The following is an 18,879-nucleotide window of genomic DNA, read 5'->3' on the forward strand; positions in this document are numbered from 1 at the left end:
GCAAGAAATTTAAAGGAGGTCTCTTGGACTGGAGAAAGAAACAAGATCAACAATGAAATTTAGAAAGGACCAGAGAACATCATCAGATATACCAACTCCACAGGTAACAAAAAGGCACTAAATTTAAATAAACACTCTGAATATAAATGGGTTAAGTGCACCAATGAAAATACATAGGGTTTCAATGGTATTAAAAACAAACAAACAAAAACAAGAGCCCTTTATATACAGCCTACAACAGACTCATTTTAGAGATAAATGCACCTCGAATTTGAAAGAGAGGGGATGGAAAACCACCTATCATGATAATCAACATCAAAAGAAAGTCAAAGTATCAATACTTAGGCAAACCAGATTTTAAAACAAAGTCTGTAGAGGTGCCTGGGTGGCTCTTTGTTAAGAGTCCGATTTTGGCTCAGGTCATGATCTCACCATTTGTGAATTCAGTCCCCATGTCAGGCTCTGTGCAGACACCTCAGAGTCTTGAGCTTGCTTCAGATTTTGCGCTTCCCTCTATCTCTGCCACTCTCCCATTCAGTCTCTGTGTCTCTCTCAAAAATAAATAAATATTTAAAAAAAAGTAAAACAAAGACTGTAACAAGAGATAAAGAATAGCATTGTATCATAAGTAAGGGGCCTCTCTATTAAGAAGATCTACCAAATGTAAATATATATGCCCCCAACTTATAGGAATGCAAATATATGAATCAATTAATAACAAACATAAAGAAACTCACTGAAAATGATACCAAAATAGCAAGATAATTTAATGCACCACTTATAGCAATGGACAGATCATCTAAGCAGAAAGCCAACAAGCAAAAATGCCTTCGAAAGACACACTGGAACAGATGGACTTAACAGATACATTCATAACATTTCATTCTAAAGTAGCAGAATACATCTTTCTTTAATGCACCTGGAACATACTCCAGAATACATCCCATGTTGGTTCACAAATCAGCCCTCAATAGGCACAAAAAGGTGAGATCATATCATGGATATTTTAGGATCACAGCACTATGAAACTTGAAATCAATCACACACAAAAATTTGGAAAGCCCTCAAACTCATGGAGGTTAAAAAATATACTATCAGAGCATAAATAGTTTAGTGTGGAAATTAAAGAAGAAATTAAAAAAAAAACTTCATGGAAACAAATGAAAATGCAAACACGATATTACAAACCCTCTGGGATGTAGTAAACACAGTTCTAAGGTAAAGGAAATTGCATTCAGGCCTATCTAAAGAAACAAGAAATTCCCCAATTACACAACCTTATCTTACACCTATTGGATCAAGAAAAGGAAAGGTAAATAAAGCCTAAAGCCAGTAGAGTTATGGAAATAATAAATATTAGAGCAGAAATAAATGATATGGAAACAGACAAAAAATAGTAGAACAGATAAATGAAACTAAATGCTGGTTCTTTGAAAGAAAAAACAAAAATGATAAACCCTAGCCAGACTTATCAAAAAGAAAACAGAGAGGACCCAAATAGATAAAAGCACAAATGAAAGAGGAGAGATCACAACCAACACCACAGAAATACAAACAATTATAAGAAAATACCCAGAAAATTACATGCCATCAAACTGTGCCACCTGGAAGAAATTTACAAATTCCTACAAACACACATATTGCTAATACTGAAACAGGAAGAAATAAAAAAATTAAAAGAGACCCATGACAGCAAAAGTGAACTAGTTATCAAAATTTCCCAAAAAACAACAGTCCTGGGCCAGATAGATACTCAGGGGAATTCTACCTGACATTTAAAGAAGAATTAGTACCGACTCTTCCCAAACTGTTCCAAAAATAAAATGGAAGGAAACCTTCCAAACTCATTCTATGGAGTGAGCGTTACCTTGAATCCAAAAGCAGACGAAGACCCCACTAAAAAAGAGAATTACAGGTCAATATCTCTGATGAACATGGATGCAAAACTTCTCAACAAGATACTAGCAAATAACATTCAATATTACATTAAAATACTTATCCACCATAATCAAGTGGGATTTATTTTTGGACTGCAAGACTAGTTCCATATTCACAAATGAATCAATGTGATACAACACATTAATAAAAGAAAAGATAAGAAACATATGATCCTCTCAAAAGTTGCAGAAAATACATTTGACAAAATACAGCATCATTCCTTGATAAAAACTGTCAGAAAATAGGGATAGAAGGATAATACTTCATCATAATAAAGGCTATATATGAAAGACCCATAGGTAGATCATCATCAATGGAAAAAAAAACACAAAACTGAGATCTTCCCCCACTAAGGTCAGGAACATGACAGGATGTCCACTCTTACCACTGTTGTTCAATATAATACTGGAAACTGTAGCATTAGCAATTAGACAACACAAAGAACTAAAATTTGTACGAATTGGCAAAGAAGAACTCAAACTTCTATTCTCCAAAGATGACATGATACATCACATGGAAAACCCGAAAGCCTCCAACAAAAAACCTAGACCTGATACATGAGTTCAACAAAGCTGCAAGATATAAAGTCAAAGCATGGAATTTGGTTGCATTTCATTACACCAATAATGAGGCAGCAGAAAGATAAATCAAAGAATTCCATTTACAAATGCACCAAAACCAATAAGGAACCTAGGAATAATCCTAACAAAAAAGGAAAAAAAAATTCTTTATGCTTAAAACTATAGAAAGTTTATGAAAGAAATTGAAATAGAAGCAAAGAAATGGAAAAACATTCTATTCTCATGGATTGGAAGAACAAATATTGTTAAAATGTCGATAGTGCCCAAAGCAATCTACCCATTAAATACAATACTCCTCAAAATACACCAGCATCTTTGCAGAGCTAGAGGAAACAATTCTTTTTGTTGTGTTTTGTTTTTGAATACTTCATTTCTCTTTAGTCGAATAAAATGATGCCTTTTTCTTTTTTGTTAAACTAATTTTATTTATTTATTTATTTTTCATTCTATTAATAATTTTAAAATTTAAATCCAAGTTAGTTAGTATATAGTGCAACAATGATTTCAGGAGTAGATTCCTTAATGTCCCTTACCCATTTAGCCCATTCCCCATCCCACCACTCCTCCAGCAACCCTCTGTTCCTTCTCTATATTTAAGAGTCTCTTATGTTTTTGTCTCCCTCCCTGATTTATATTGTTTTTATATTATTTTTCCCTTCCCTATGTTCATCTGTTTTGTATCTTAAATTCCCCATATGAGTGAAGTCATGATATTTGTCTTTCTGTATTTTCACTTAGCATAATACCCTCTAGTTCTATCCATATAGTTGCAAATGGCAAGATTTCATTTGTTTTGATTGCTAAGTAATACTCCATTGTATGTATACCACATCTTCTTTATCCATTCATCCATCTATGGACATTTGGACTATTTCCATACTTTGGGTATTGTTGATAGTGCTTCTATAACATTGGGGTGCATGTGTCCCTTCAAAACAGCATACCTGTATCCCTTGGATAAATACCTAGTGGTGCAATTGCTGGGTCATAGGGTAGTTTCATTTTTAGGTTTTTGAGGAATCTCCATACTGTTTTCCAGAGTGACTACAACAGTTTTACAGTCCCACCAGCAGTGGAAAAGAGATCCTCTTTCTCTGCATCCTCACAAACATCTGTAGTTGCCTGGGTTGCTAATGTTAGCCATTCTGACAGGTGTAAGGTGGTATTTCATTGTGGTTTTGATTTGTATTTCTCTGATGACTGATGTTGAGCATTTTTTCATGTGTCGGTTGGCCACCTGTATGTCTTTTTTGGAGAAGTCTTTATTCATGTCTTCTTCCCATTTCTTCACTAGATTATTTGCTGTTTGGGTGTTGAGTTTGAGAAGTTCCTTATAGATTTTGGATACTAACACTTTCTCTGATATGTCATTTGCAAATATCTTCTCCCATTCCATCGGTTGCCTTTTAGTTTTTCTGATCATTACCTTTGCTTTGCAGAAGCTTTTTATTTTGATGATGTCCCCATTATTCATTTAGCTTTTGATTCCCTTGCCTATGGAGACGTGTTGAGTAAGAAGTTGCTGCGGCTAAGATCAAAGTGTTTTTTGCCTGCTTTGTCCTCTAAGATTTTGATGGCTTTCTGCCTTCTATTTAGGTCTTTAATCCATTTTGAGTTTATTTTTGTGTATGGTGTGAGAAAGTGGTCCAGGTTCTTTTTTTTTTTTTTTTTTTTGCATACTGCTCTCCAGTTTTCCCAGCACCATTTGCTGGAGAGACTACTATCTTTATTCTACTGGATATTCTTTCCCGCTTTGTCAGCAATTAGTGGGCCATACGTTTGTGGGTCCATTTCTGGGTTCTGTATTCTGTTACATTGACCTATGTGTCTGTTTTTGTTCCAGTACCATACTGCCTTGATGATTACAGGTTTGTAATACATCTTGAAATCTGGGATTGTGATGCCTCTAGCTTTGTTTTTCTTTTTCAAGATTGCTCTGGCTATTTGGAGTCTTTTCTGGTTCCATAAAAATTTTAAAATTGTTTGTTATAGCTCTGTGAAGAATGCTGGTGTTATTTTGATAGGTATTGCATTGGATATGTAGATTGCTTTGAGTAGTATCAATATTTTCACAATATTTGTTTTTCCAATCCAGGAGCATGAAATATGTTTCCATTGTTATGTGTCTTCTTCCATTTCTTTCATAAGTTTTCTGTAGTTTTCAGTGTATAGATTTTTCACCCTTTTAGTTAGGTTTATTTCCAGGTATTTTATGGGTTTTGGTGCAATTGTAAATGGGATCCATTCCTTGATTTATGTCTGTTGCTTCATTATTGGTGTATGGGAATGCAACCAATTTCTGTGTATTGATTTTATGTCCTGCAACTTTGCTGAATTCATGGATCAGTTCTAGCAGTTTTTTGGTGGAATCCTTTGGGTTTTCTATGTAGAGTATCATGTCATCTGTGTAGAGTAAAAATTTGACTTCCTCCTGAGTGATTGGATGTCTTTTATTCCTTTGAGTTTTCTGGTTGCAGAGGCTAAGACTTCCAATACTATTTTAAATACCAGTGGCAAGAGTTGATATCACTGTCATGTTCATAGCCTTAGAGGAAAAGCTTTCAATTTTTCCCCATTGAGAATGATATTAGAGTGGGTCTTTCATATATGGCTTTTATGATCCTGAGGTATTATCCTTCTATCCCTACTTTCTTGAAGGTTTTTATAAAAAAAAGGATGCTGTATTTTGTCAAATATGTTCTCTGCATCCATTGAGAGGATCATGTGGTTCTTGTCCTTTCTTTTATTGTTGTGATGTATCACATTGTTTTGTGGATATTGAGCCAGCCCTGCATCCCAGGTATAAATACCACTTTGTCGTGGTGAATAATTCTTTTAATGTATTGTTGGATCCAGGTGGCTAGTATCTTGCTGAGGGTTTTTGCATCCATGCTCATCAGGGAAATTGGTCTATTCTCTTTTTTAGTGGGGTCTTTGTCTGGTTTTGGAATGAATGTAATGCTGGCTTCACAGAATGACTTTGGATGTTTTCCTTCCATTTCAATTTTTTGAAACAGCTTTAAAAGAATAGGTGTTAACTCTTCTTTAAATGTTTGGTTAGAATTCCCCTGGAAAGCCATCTGGCCCTGGACTTTTGTTTTTTGGCAGATTTTTGATTACTAATTCGATTTCTTTACTGGTTATGGGTCTGTTCAAATTTTCTATTTCTTCCTGTTTCAGTTTTGGTAGTGTATATGTTTCTAGGAATTTGCCCATTTCTTCCAGGTTGCCCATTTTATTGGCATATACCTGCCAATAATATTCTCTTATTATTGTTTTTATTTCTGATGTGTTGGTTGTGTGCATTTCTCCTCTTTCATTCTTGATTGTATTTATTTGGGTCCATTCTTTTTTCTTTTTGATCAATCTGGCTAGTGGTTTATCAATTTTGTTAATTCTTTCAAAGAGCCAGCTCCTGGTTTCATTCATCTTTTCTACTGTATTTTTTTTATTTCAATAGCATTGATTTATGTTCTAATCTTTAATATTTCCTGTCTTCTGCTGGTTTTGAGTTTTAATTTCTGTTTTTTTGTTCCAGCTAGTTAACATGTAAGTTTAGGTGTGCATCTGAGACATTTCTTCCTTCTTTGGGAAGGCCCGCATTGCTATATATTTTCCTCTTGTGACTGACTGCCTTTCCTGGTCCCAGAAGTTTTGGGCTGTGTTGTTATCTTTTTCATTGGCTTATGTGTACTTTTTCATTTCCTCTTTAACTTCTTGTTTACCCATTCATTCTTTAGTAGGATGTTCTTTACTCTCTAATTATTTATCTTTCCAAATTTTTTTCTTGTGGTTGTTTTCGAGTATCATGGTGTTGTGGTCTGAAAATGTGTACATTATGATCTGCATGGTTTTGTATTTGTTGAGGGCTTATTTGTGTCCCATTATGTGATATATCCTGGAGAATGTTCCATGTACACTGGAGAAGAATGTGTATTTCACTGCTTTAGGATGAAATGTTCAGAATATATCTGTTAAATCCATTTGTTCCAGTGTGTCATTCACTGCCATTGTTTCCTTGTTGATTTTCTGTTTAGATGATCTGTCCATTGCTGGAAGTGGGGTTGTTGAAGTCCCCTATTATTATAGTATTATTATCAATGAATGTCTTTATATTTGTGATTAATTGATTTATATATTTGGGTGCTGTCACATTTGGAACATAAACGTTTACAATCGTAAATATCAAATCTTCCTGAATACTAAACTATTGAACCTGGAGTGTCCTTGGCATCATAGATTTCAAATATATTTAGATAAAGTAAGATATAATTTGAAGTTACATGTAAGTTAAATTATACTTGTTTGTGACATAAATAAATATTCTGTCATATGAATTAAAGCAAAAATATCCAGTTTTGGTATAAATATTTCATGAATAAGTAGTTATAAATTGATTGTAATGTATTCACACTTTTGAAACACATTTATATCCTTTTATCAGAACAAATTACCACCAACACACTGACAGTGGCATAGACATTAGACACAAGCTTCTGGAAATCTAGGATGACTGGATCATATGTCCATAACAGAGTTGCAGAGAAAGAGATGATGGTATCCACCCAGTACATGGCCACAAAGAAACTCAGCCAAAACAGTACATTCTGGGTGGTCTTTCTCACTGGGGAGACTCTTGAGGAGAGGCTGGTGCTGTGATGGTGGTGGCACCACCTCTGATACCTGGACAAGGGAATCATCATGTATGCACTAGAGAGTAGCATGACTTCTATGAAGAAACATCCCTGGATAATGTCAGTGTGAGAAGTAGAACCCTGATGATGGACCTTATGGGGGAAAATGAGCAGTATTTACTAACATTCAGTAGATTATTCTGGGTCACATTAGAAGAAGAAGCAGCAATATACAAGATGCAGTTACTATTGAGAGACAAACCGAGAAACCATAAGATGATAAATGAATGGAAGATGTACTTTGTGCATTTAGGTTTAAAACTGGCCAACCGGGAGGTACTGGGGCTGATGATAATGGCCTGGAGGATGCTCAGAAGGCAGGTGGTCCTCATGCAGGGGCCCCCCATTACTCTGATCATGCAGAATAAAGCCTTATATTTTAAATCATTCAGAAAGTTCAGTGATTCCAACAGGGTTGTACACAATAAAAACAATGCAATAGAGAGTTTTATTATGTGGACAAAGGCCAAATGACAGGTGATTAGGTCAGTGGGCTTAGACCTGTGATCTAGAGGATCATGAAAACGTGGAAGAGAAAGAGGAAGGTGTTGGTGGAAATTCCAATGCCTACTGGTAAAAATTGGCATATTTAATAGTCAAATGAATGGAAGATGTGATCATGATAGGTGCAAAAGCATATTTATCTGGAAAAAATAGACCTCACATGATCATTGTAATTAATTTTGTTGCCATACTCATCACCACATCACAGTTTTCATTTTAACCAAATCTATTTTACAAAATCAATGTAAAACTTATGTTGTATGAAGTCTTAGTATAGTCTCAACATAATTTGCACACGAATTTGAGTGTGAATGTATTTTATAGTCATACATATCTATCTGACATCTACCTATGTATCATCTATGTATCTACCTAAAATCTATCATCGTATGTATTATCTAACAAGGGAGAGAGGGGGAAAGATGAAAAAGAGAGGGTGGGAAAGAGAGATAATACACACAACATAACCAAAATCATGGCAGGACAATGTACCCATTTCTCTTGCTCCAATGTACATGCATTTCTTTTGCTTTCTGTTCTGCATTACCCGGACTCATATTCAGCATGAAGAATACTAATAGCCATATAAAGAATGCATAGGTATTTTTCTTTATAATTGAACTGTTGTAAATTTTATGCTAATGGGGAAAGAATTACCAAACAATTGAGAAAAAAAGTACCCAAGTGTGTTTTCCATCACATACTATCACTTTCTATTCTTCGTCCTTCAATATTTAGAGACCGTTGTGAAACATTTGTCATAACCTGACAATTCATCATAATCTCACTTTAAAATCGGATAATTATTAAACGTCCTTCTATCTACAACTGTAATTCTCATTGTCATACAAGCTAATGTATTCATATCATGGATGTGAATATTTGGTTGTAGACACACAATTGGGGTGAGAATTACAAAATTGATTCAACTTGAACATGGCTCACTCCCCTTTATTGTCAATTAAAGAGATTCATTTTGTAATCTCTTTTTATATCAGTAAGGAATTGCCAAAGACTAGATATCAATTTTCTAGAAAAGAAGAGGACAAACACACGATTCTCCACCTTACGACATTCACAAATTTATATTAAATGTTTATATGAAGATCATTTCATGGGACTCCATTAATAAAAAGGATATATTCCCATGCTTTTAATGCTGCTACATTTGGGGGAAGATGGCAGCGTAGGAGGATGCTGGGCTTACCGCGACCTGCTGATGACTTAAATTCCACCTACACCTGCCTAAAACCCAGAAAACAGCCAGAAGGCTAGCAGAATGGAGTCTCCAGAGCCAAGCGCAGACAAAAGGCTCATGGAAGAGGGTAGGAAGGGCGGAGACGCTGTGCGCGATACACGGACTGGCAGGAGGGAGCCGGGGCAGAGGGGCAGCCCGCTGGCAAAGCAGAGCCCCCGAGTCTGGCTTGCAAAAGCAGAGGGGCCGATGGAGTGTGTTCTGACAGTAAGCGGGACTTAACATCTAGAAGCTTATAAGCTAACAGCTCTGCTCGGAGAATGGGAGGGCTGGAAGACAACAGGAGAGAGGGTTGTTGACCCCGGAACAACAGAGAGCAGCTTGGCGGGGAACACAGGCACTTGCCAGCACCATCTCCCTCGCCCATCCCCCAACCAAAATCCCAAGGGAACCAGTTCCTGCAAGGGAACTTGCTTAAATTGTGCAAACACCCAACACAGTGTTTCTGCGGATCCATCCATCCAGGGGGTCAGACTCCCTCCCAGTGCCTCAGGGCCCCTCCCAAAGTGGATCTCCAAAAGAAAAGAGAGCTGAGCCTGCCCTTCCCAACCCTGTGCACCTTGCCAATCTACCCCAACTAATATGCCAGATCCCCAGCACCACAAGCCTGGCAGTGTGCAAGTAGGCCAGACAGGCCACGCCACCCCACAGTGAATCCTGCCCCTAGGAGAGGGAAAGAGAAGGCACACACCAGTCTGACTGTGGCCCCAGTGGTGGGCTGGGGGCAGACATCTGGTCTGACTATGGCCCTGCCCACCAACGCAAGTTATTCAACAGCACAGGGGAAGTGCCCCGCAGTTCCACACCACTCTAGGGACTATCTAAAATGATGAAACAGAAGATTTCCCCTCAAAAAAAAGTTCCCCTCAAAAAAAAGTAATGAACTCATAAAAGACGATTTGAAAATATAACAGAAAGTGAATTTAGAAGAATAGTCATAAAATTAATCACTGGGCTTGAAAACATTACAGAGGAGAGCAGAGAATCCATTGTTACAGAGATCAAGGGACTAAGGAACATCCAGGAGGAGGTAAAAAATGCTATTAATGAGCTGCAGAATAAAATGGAGATGACAACAGCTCGGACTGAAGAGGCAGAGGAGAAAATAGGTGAACTAGAACATAAAATTATGGAAAAAGAAGAAACTGAGAAAAATAGAGATAAAAAAATCCTGGAGTATGGGGGGAAAATTAGAGAAATAAGTGATGCACTAAGGAGAAATAATATATGCATAATTGGTATTCCAGAGGAGGAAGAGAGAGGGAAAGGTGCTGAAGGTGTACTTGAAGAACTAATAGCTGAGAACTTCCCTGATCTGGGGAAGGAAAAAGGCATTAAAATCCAAGAGGCACAGAGAACTCCCTTCAGACGTAACTTGAATCAATCTTCTGCAGGACATATCATAGTGAAACTGGCAAAATACAAGGATAAAGAGAAAATTCTGAGAGCAGCTAAGGATAAACGTGCTCTAACATATAAAGGGAGACCTATAAGACTCGTGACCAATCTCTCTACTGAAACTTGGCAGGTCAGAAAGGAATGGCAGGAGATTTTCAATGTGATGAACAGAAAAAATATGCAGCTGAGAACCCTTTATCCAGCAAGTCTGTCATTTAGAATAGAAGGAGAGATAAAGGTCTTCCCAAACAAACAAAAACTGAAGGAATTCGTCACCACTAAACCAGCCCTACGGGGGATCCTGTGAGACAAAGTATTAGAGACATTGCTACAAGCATGAAACCTACGGACATCACAATGACTCTAAACCCATATCTTTCTATAATAACACTGAATGTAAATGGACTAAATGTGCCAACCAAAAGACATAGGGTATCAGAATGGATAAAAAAATAAGACCCATTCTATTTGCTGTCTACAAGAGACTCATTTTAGACCTGAGGACACAGTCAGATTGAGAGTGAGGGGATGGAGAACTATTTATCATGCCACTGGAAGTCAAAAGAAAGTTGGAGTAGCCCTACTTATATCAGACAAACTAGACTTTAAAGTAAAGGCTGTAACAAGAGATGAAGAAGGGCATTATATAATAATCACAGGGTCTATCCATCAGGAAGAGCTAACAATTATAATTGTCTATGCGCTGAATACAGGAGCCCCCAAATATATAAAACAATTACGCACAAACAGAAGCAACCTTATTGATAAGAATGTGGTAAATGCAGGGGACTTTAATACTCCACTTACAGAAATGGATAGATCATCTAGACACATGGTCAATAAAGAAACAAGGGCCCTGAATGACACATTGGATCAGATGGACTTGACAGATATATTTAGAACTCTGCATCCCAAAGCAACAGAATATACTTTCTTCTCAAGTGCACATGGAACATTCTCCAAGACAGAACACATTCTGGGTCACAAAACAGCCCTTCATAAGTATACAAGAATTGAAAACATACCATGCATACTTTCAGACCACAATGCTATGAAGCTTGAAATCAACCACAGGAAAAAGTCTGGAAAACCTCCAAAAGCATGGAGGTTAAAGAACACCCTACTAAAGAATGAGTGGGTCAACCAGGCAATTAGAGAAGAAATTAAAAAATATATGGAACCAAACGAAAATGAAAATACAACAATCCAAATGCTTTGGGATGTAGCGAAGGCAGTCCTGAGAGGAAAATACATTGCAATCCAGGCCTATCTCAAGAAACAAGAAAACTCCCAAACACAAAATCTAACAGCACACCTAAAAGAAATAGAAGAAAAACAGCAAAGACACCCTAAACCCAGCAGAAGAAGAGAAATAATAAAGATCAGAGCAAAAATGAACAATATAGAATCTAAAAAAACTATAGAGCAGATCAATGAAACCAAGAGTTGGCTTTTTGAAAAAAATAAACAAAATTGATAAACCTCTAGCCAGGCTTCTCAAAAAGAAAAGGGAGATGACCCAAATAGATAAAATCATGAATGAAAATGGAATTATTATAACCAATCCCTCAGAGATACAAGCAATGATCAGGGAATAATATGAAAAATTATATGCCAACAAACTGGACAACCTGGAAGAAATCGACAAATTCCTAAACACCCACACACTTCCAAAACTCAATCACGAGGAAATTGAAAGCTTGAACATACCCATAACCAGCGAAGAAATTGAATCAATCATCAAAACTCTCCCAAAAAAATCAGAGTCCAGGACCAGATGGCTTCCCAGGGGAGTTCTACCAGACATTTAAAGCAGAGATAACACCTATTCTTCTCAAGCTATTCCAAAAAATAGAAAGGGAAGGAAAACTTCCAGACTCATTCTATGAAGTCAGTATTACTTTGATTCCTTAACCAGACAGAGACCCAGTAATAAAAGAGAACTACAGGTCAATATACCTGATGAATATGGATGCAAAACTTCTCAGTAAGATACTAGCAAATCGAATTCAACAGCATATAAAAAGAATTATTCACCATGATCAAGTGGGATTCATTCCTGGGATGCAGGGCTGGTTCAACATTCGCAAATCAATCAACGTGATACATCACATTAATAAAAGAAAAGGTAAGAACATATGATCCTGTCAATTGATGCAGAAAAGGCCTTTGACAAAATTCAGCAAACTTTCTTAATAAAAACCCTCGAGAAAGTCGGGATGGAAGGAACATACTTAAACATCATAAAAGCCATTTATGTAAAGCCCACAGCTAACATCATCCTCAATGGGGAAAAACTGAGAGTTCCCCCCTGAGATCAGGAACATGACAGGGATGTCCACTCTCACTGCTGTTGTTTAACATAGTGCTGGAAGTTCTAGCATCAGCAATCAGACAACAAAACGAAATCAAAGGCATCAAAATTGGCAAAGATGAAGTCAAGCTTTCGCTTTTTGCAGATGACATGATATTACACATGGAAAATCTGATAGACTCCACCAAAAGTCTGCTAGAACTGATACATGAATTTAGCTAGGTTGCAGGATACAAAATCAATATACAGAAATCAGTTGCATTCTTATACACTAATAATGAAGCAACAGAAAGACAAATAAAGAAACTGATCCCATTCACAATTGCACCAAGAAGCATAAAATACCTAGGGATAAATCTAACCAAAGATGTATAAGATCTGTATGCTGAAAACTATAGGAAGCTTATGAAGGAAATTGAAGAAGATATAAAGAAATGGAAAAACATTCTCTGCTCATTGATTGGAAGAATAAATATTGTCAAAATGTCAGTACTACCCAAAGCTATCTACACATTCAATGAAATCCAATCAAAATTGCATCAGCATTCTTCTCGAATCTAGAACAAGCAATCCTAAAATTCATATGGAACCACAAAAGTCCCCGAATATCCAAAGTATTTTGAAGAAGGCCAAAGAAGGAGGCATCACAATCTCAGACTTTAGCCTCTACTACAAAGCTGTAATCATCAAGAAAGCATGGTATTGGCACAAAAATAGACACATAGACCAGTGGAATAGAATAGAAACCCCAGAACTAAACCCACAAAAGTATGGCCAACTCGTCTTGGCAAAGCAGGAAAGAACATCCAATGGAAAAAAGACAGTCTCTTTAACAAATGGTGCTGGGAGAACTGGACAGCAACATGCAGAAGATTGAAACTAGACCACTTTCTTACACCATTCACAAAAATAAACTCAAAATGGATAAAGGACCTGAATGTGAGACAGGAAACCATCAACACCCTAGAGAAGAAAGTAGGAAAAGACCTCTCTGACCTCAGCCGTAGCAATTTCTTACTTGACACATCCCCAAAGGCAAGGGAATTAAAAGCAAAAATGAACTACTGGGACCTCATGAAGATAAAAAGCTTCTGCACAGCAAAGGAAACAACCAACAAAACTAAAAGTCAACCAACGGAATGGAAAAAGATATTTGCAAACGACATATCGGACAAAGGGCTAGTATCCAAAATCTATAAAGAGCTCACCAAACTCCACACCAAAAAAACAAATAACCTAGTGAAGAAATGGGCAGAAAACATGAACAGACACTTCTCTAAAGAAGACATCTGGATTGCCCACAGGGACATGAAATGATGCTCATCATCACTTGTCATCAGGGAAATACAAATCAAAACCACACTCAGATATCACCTCATGCCAGTCAGAGTGGCCAAAATGAACAAATGAGGAGACTATAGATGCTGGAGAGGATGTGGAGAAATGGGAACCCTCTTGAACTGTTAGTGGGAATGCAAGTTGGTGCAGCCACTCTGGAAAACAGTGTGGAGGTTCCTCAAAAAATTAAAAATAGTCCTACCCTATGACCCAGCAGTAGCACCGCTAGGAATTTACCCAAGGGATACAGGAGTACTGATGCATAGGGGCACTTGTACCCCAATGTTTATAGCAGCATTCTCAACAATAGCCAAATTATGGAAAGAGCCTAAATGTCCATCAACTGCTGAATGTATAAAGAAATTGTGGTTTATATACACAATGGAGTACTATGTGACAATGAGAAAGAACGAAATATGGCCCTTTGTAGCCACATGGATGGAACTGGAGAGTGTGATGCTAAGTGAAATAAGCCATACAGAGAAAGATACCATATGTTTTCACTCTTATGTGGATCCTGAGAAACTTAACAGAAACCCATGTGGGAGGGGAAGGAGAAAAAAAAGAGGTTAGAGTGGGAGAGAGCCAAAGCATAAAAGACTTAAAAACGGAGAACAAACTGAGGGTTGATGGGGGGTGGGAAGGAGGAGAGGGTGGGTGATGGGTATTGAGTAGGGCTTCTTTTGGGATTTGCACTGGGTGTTGTATGGAAACCAATCTGACAATAAATTTCATATATTGAAAAAATAATAAAAAAAGAAACACTATTAGCAAGGGGAAAAAATGCTCCTACAAAAACCTACTCATTATCATGTCTGATCAGGATATTAGACCACTCTGTAAAATATACATGAATAATTTTGCAATAATTTTTTCATGGTATTTGCCATTTCATAGTATATGCCATGCATAATTATCTGTCTAATTAATGTGATCCAGGGCTTAAATTTTTTAACTGTACTACTTATTTTGTTTATTTTTCTCCTGAAAGAGTGCTTACTTTTGTTTTCAGTGAAGAAATTTTGAGAGTTAGTGTTCTTGGCTGAGACTTAGAATGTCATTGCTGAGGTAAAGCATTGCTTTAGAATTGCCTGATATATGTAATTTTATAAAACAATAATTTATAAAACAAATCTTTGATTAAATGGCTATAACTATTTTTCCAAATGTTTAATCTATGATATGACAAATTTATCTTCAATTCTCTTAATCACTATTAGCAGCCACAAATATATATCTCTATTCACAGAACACTTGGGTTCTGCTGTCATGTTGGACCCCAGAGAGTTGGATAATATTGGCTTAGAGGCACAATGATATCCAAAGCTTAGGGTCAGCAATCCAGTATGATAAAACATCATTTGGTTTTGGCCACTAATATATGTGTAATTATTCAATAACTGTATATGTAAATCATTTTAAAGATACAAAGTATGTATTAAAAATCATATGCCAAAATAGATAATATAATCCATTCAATAAAATGACATAGATAGAAATTATGTTAAATTTTACCAGATCATGGCATATGTGGTTGGCCACGTCTAGTTCATGCCTGCTTTGTATAAATGGTTATAAATTGAAAAAGTGTATTCCTGTAGTTTTTTCCACTGACAATCTTGAGGGCTTGAGTGCTGAGCCTGGACAGGAAAATGCCATGCTTCCCATAGATTCAAGGTGAGCAATAAAGTGTAAGTTAAATTTGATTATCAAGCATATGATATGTACTTTTTTAGTATATGTATGTCCCAACTATCACATACACATATTACATGTAAGTAAGTAAACATAGTAGAGTGGTACAACACTCTACTGTTGGATTTCTACTGTTGGATTTCTGAATTTCAAACTACTCTATATTTTATGTTTATATTTGGTAAATCTGGCAACACTACCATGGAAAAATTATAGTATTTTTTAAAACATTGATCGTATCCGTAGAAATGAAATATTAAAACCTAAAGAATTGATAGGCTGGTGATAGTGCAAAGGGAAACTTGGTCCCAGCTTAAATCTTGACAACTTATAAGTCTAAAAGTACATCTCAGCCAGTCACTCTGAGAAAAGGGAGCTGGATTTTCCTGGGTTGAGGATGAAATCCCTGAGCAGTCTCAGAAGGCAGTTACTACAGCTGAAGTTCCTCCTCATTTTTATTTTCTCATTTCAGGCTATTCTCAATATTATTTTTAATATTTAAACCCCAATTATGCACTTAGTCATAGATGATAGTGGGCAAATATCACCATTAAATAAACCTGAGACAAACATTCATCTTAAATTATTTGGAATGACATCAAATGTCTGAAATACTAAGGTGTAATGAAAGGAAGAAATAATTTATAAGAATCCAAGTGATATTACTCAGTAGATTATATGTTATTTAGAAGAAAGTAAAGTTTAATACAATGTATTTCCTCATATTTATAAAATATTTTGCATTTAGAATTATATTTTAATACATTATAAAATATTCATACAGTCCTTCCCAGTCTGAAACACAGACACACATACATTCACATACACACCATCTATATAATCTATATGACAAAAATCACATCTTATCTTTGTTTTATTATTGCATTAGTAAATAGCATCATTATCCCCATTAGTTTTACAATATTCTATAAAAAAATTTCAAATCCCATAGCTAGTTATTGATAACATAAAGTCATTATGAGAATTGGAAGTGACAAGGTGCAGGTAAGTTGATTTGTTCAGTGGTGATAGTGACACCGTGAGAAACGGAGCTAGCAATTTCAAAAAGAAAAAAGAAACTTTTTGAATAGATGAGTTCTATGCAAATGTTTTTGTAAAATGTAAAAATGCCAAAATAACAAGCACGTTAATCATCCACTGAATAACTGAAAAGCATCTACTGTTTTTTGGCAATTGTACACTGGAGATGAAAACAATGCTGACTGACGAAGACATCATTGTTTTAAAGCATTTACTTTTCAGCAACATTGGAAGAAAAGCCTAAGCAATGAAAGTGAGAAAAACTAAAAAGCATTCAAATTCAAGTTGAACATCACAAAAATAAAAATATCATTCCAGAACCTATAAATTTCTAAATTTATATAATAAATAAATGTAAATTTAAATAAACAAACATAAATTTAACTTTATAAATTTATATAATTTAATAACTTTAACTAAATTTACCTTTAATCTTGTTATATCAACTGGTGATAGCTATAATTCAATAACATATACAACCACAATATGAGTATTGAATTCTATGACTTTAACAAAGAAATTCTCCCTTAATTCACCTCCCATATGACTCTTGACCACTCACTGGTAATGAAGCTGAGAAAAACTCAACTGAGACTTTAGACTGAGTCTGATTGCATGAGATGGGACTACAAGAAGTGGTTATTGGGAAGGGATGTCCTCAGCTCATCTCTATACCCATAAGTGTCATATTGCCAATAGAAGCAGGACAGCCCTACCTTTGGGATATTATATGAAGGAGAGACACCACAGAGAAAACTGAAGTTACCTAATTCCTGGATAATAGTGGATGAGAAACACCTGGCTTCCAACATTTTGTTTATGTAAAATATTTTTCATAGATAACCCTTCTGGTGAGTTGTATGGAACCTGTCATCCAACCAAAAGTCTTTCAGTAACACTAATTTTGAATGAGTAAAACACCATGTCAGATTTCCCAAGGTATCTCAGATGGTGCAAGAGCTTTGACAGTCTTCACATGTGTTCTAAATTGGTTTCAGGTGCATAGCTAGATGACACAGAACATTTGTGGGAATGAGTAAAATTTCTCCTCCACTTTACTTAGGTGAAGTAATCTTCATAGGGGACTCAGCAATGTGCCCGGTCACATGCATGGTTAGAAAATTGTAGCTTGCCTTCTAGCATTGAATCCCACACCTGTTTGGCCAGGTGCACTTAGTAAATGTTAAAAGTGAATCTCCATTCAAGCAGGTTTAAGATTAATATATACATCCCTTTGCCAAGGTATTTTATTTGACTAGACTTACAAGCTCCTGTAGTGGTGTATTCCATCTTCCCTGACCCTCCATCTCCTCAGTTTTTTCTTTTCAGGGCTTTTTTATTTCACACATACAGAAAAATGGAAACAACTCTAGAAACCTACAAATTATTCACTTTTGTGACACGTGTCAAGAGCAGCATTTTATAGCTAAGCTTTACCTTAATCATTATCATGATTGCTGTAGTCATGGTCCATTTTAAAAAAAATTATTTAAATCCCAATTTTTTAAATATACAGTGTAATATTAATTTTAAGTATACAATTTTGCCATCCAACACTTCCATACCTCACCCAGTTCTCATCACAAATGCACTCCTTTATCAAACAACATCTAGTATTCGAGTAGCAAATTTTGTAAACTAGTAATAAGGCTGTGTCTATATGATTTCTACTATAAGACATTTTGGATAAAGAAAAACTACAAAGAAAGTAAAAAGTCCAGTGGTTTCAAAAAAAAGAGAGAGAGGAATATTTGGAACATAGAGAACTTGTAGAGCAATCAGAATATTCGGTTTAATTCTATAATTATGCATACAACTCAATATAATTTTCTCCAAACACTCAAAAAATGTGCAGCACTAAGAATGAACAATAATGTAAACTCTGGACTTTGGTTGATTAAAATGCATCAATATAGGCTTATCAATTGTAAATAATGTATCACTCTGGTAGGGTATGTTGATTCTGGAGGATGCTTTGTATGTGTGGAAGCAGAGAGTATGCTGAAATTCTCTATAATTTGCTCTCAGTTTATGTGTGAATAAAATTACTTTTGGAATATAAGATCTTAAACATGTAAGCTGCATTACATAATCACATGAGGAAAGGTCTCTCCATCAGCA

General features: G+C 36.0%; 1 pseudogene; it reads right to left on the minus strand.

The window, feature by feature from the left end:
• Positions 1 to 6,905: 6,905 nt before the first annotated feature.
• Positions 6,906 to 7,790, minus strand: LOC106974948 (putative vomeronasal receptor-like protein 4; annotated as a pseudogene).
• Positions 7,791 to 18,879: the final 11,089 nt, after the last annotated feature.

Source organism: Acinonyx jubatus, chromosome A1, assembly GCF_027475565.1.
Source record: "Acinonyx jubatus isolate Ajub_Pintada_27869175 chromosome A1, VMU_Ajub_asm_v1.0, whole genome shotgun sequence".
Classification (NCBI taxonomy): domain Eukaryota; kingdom Metazoa; phylum Chordata; class Mammalia; order Carnivora; family Felidae; genus Acinonyx; species Acinonyx jubatus.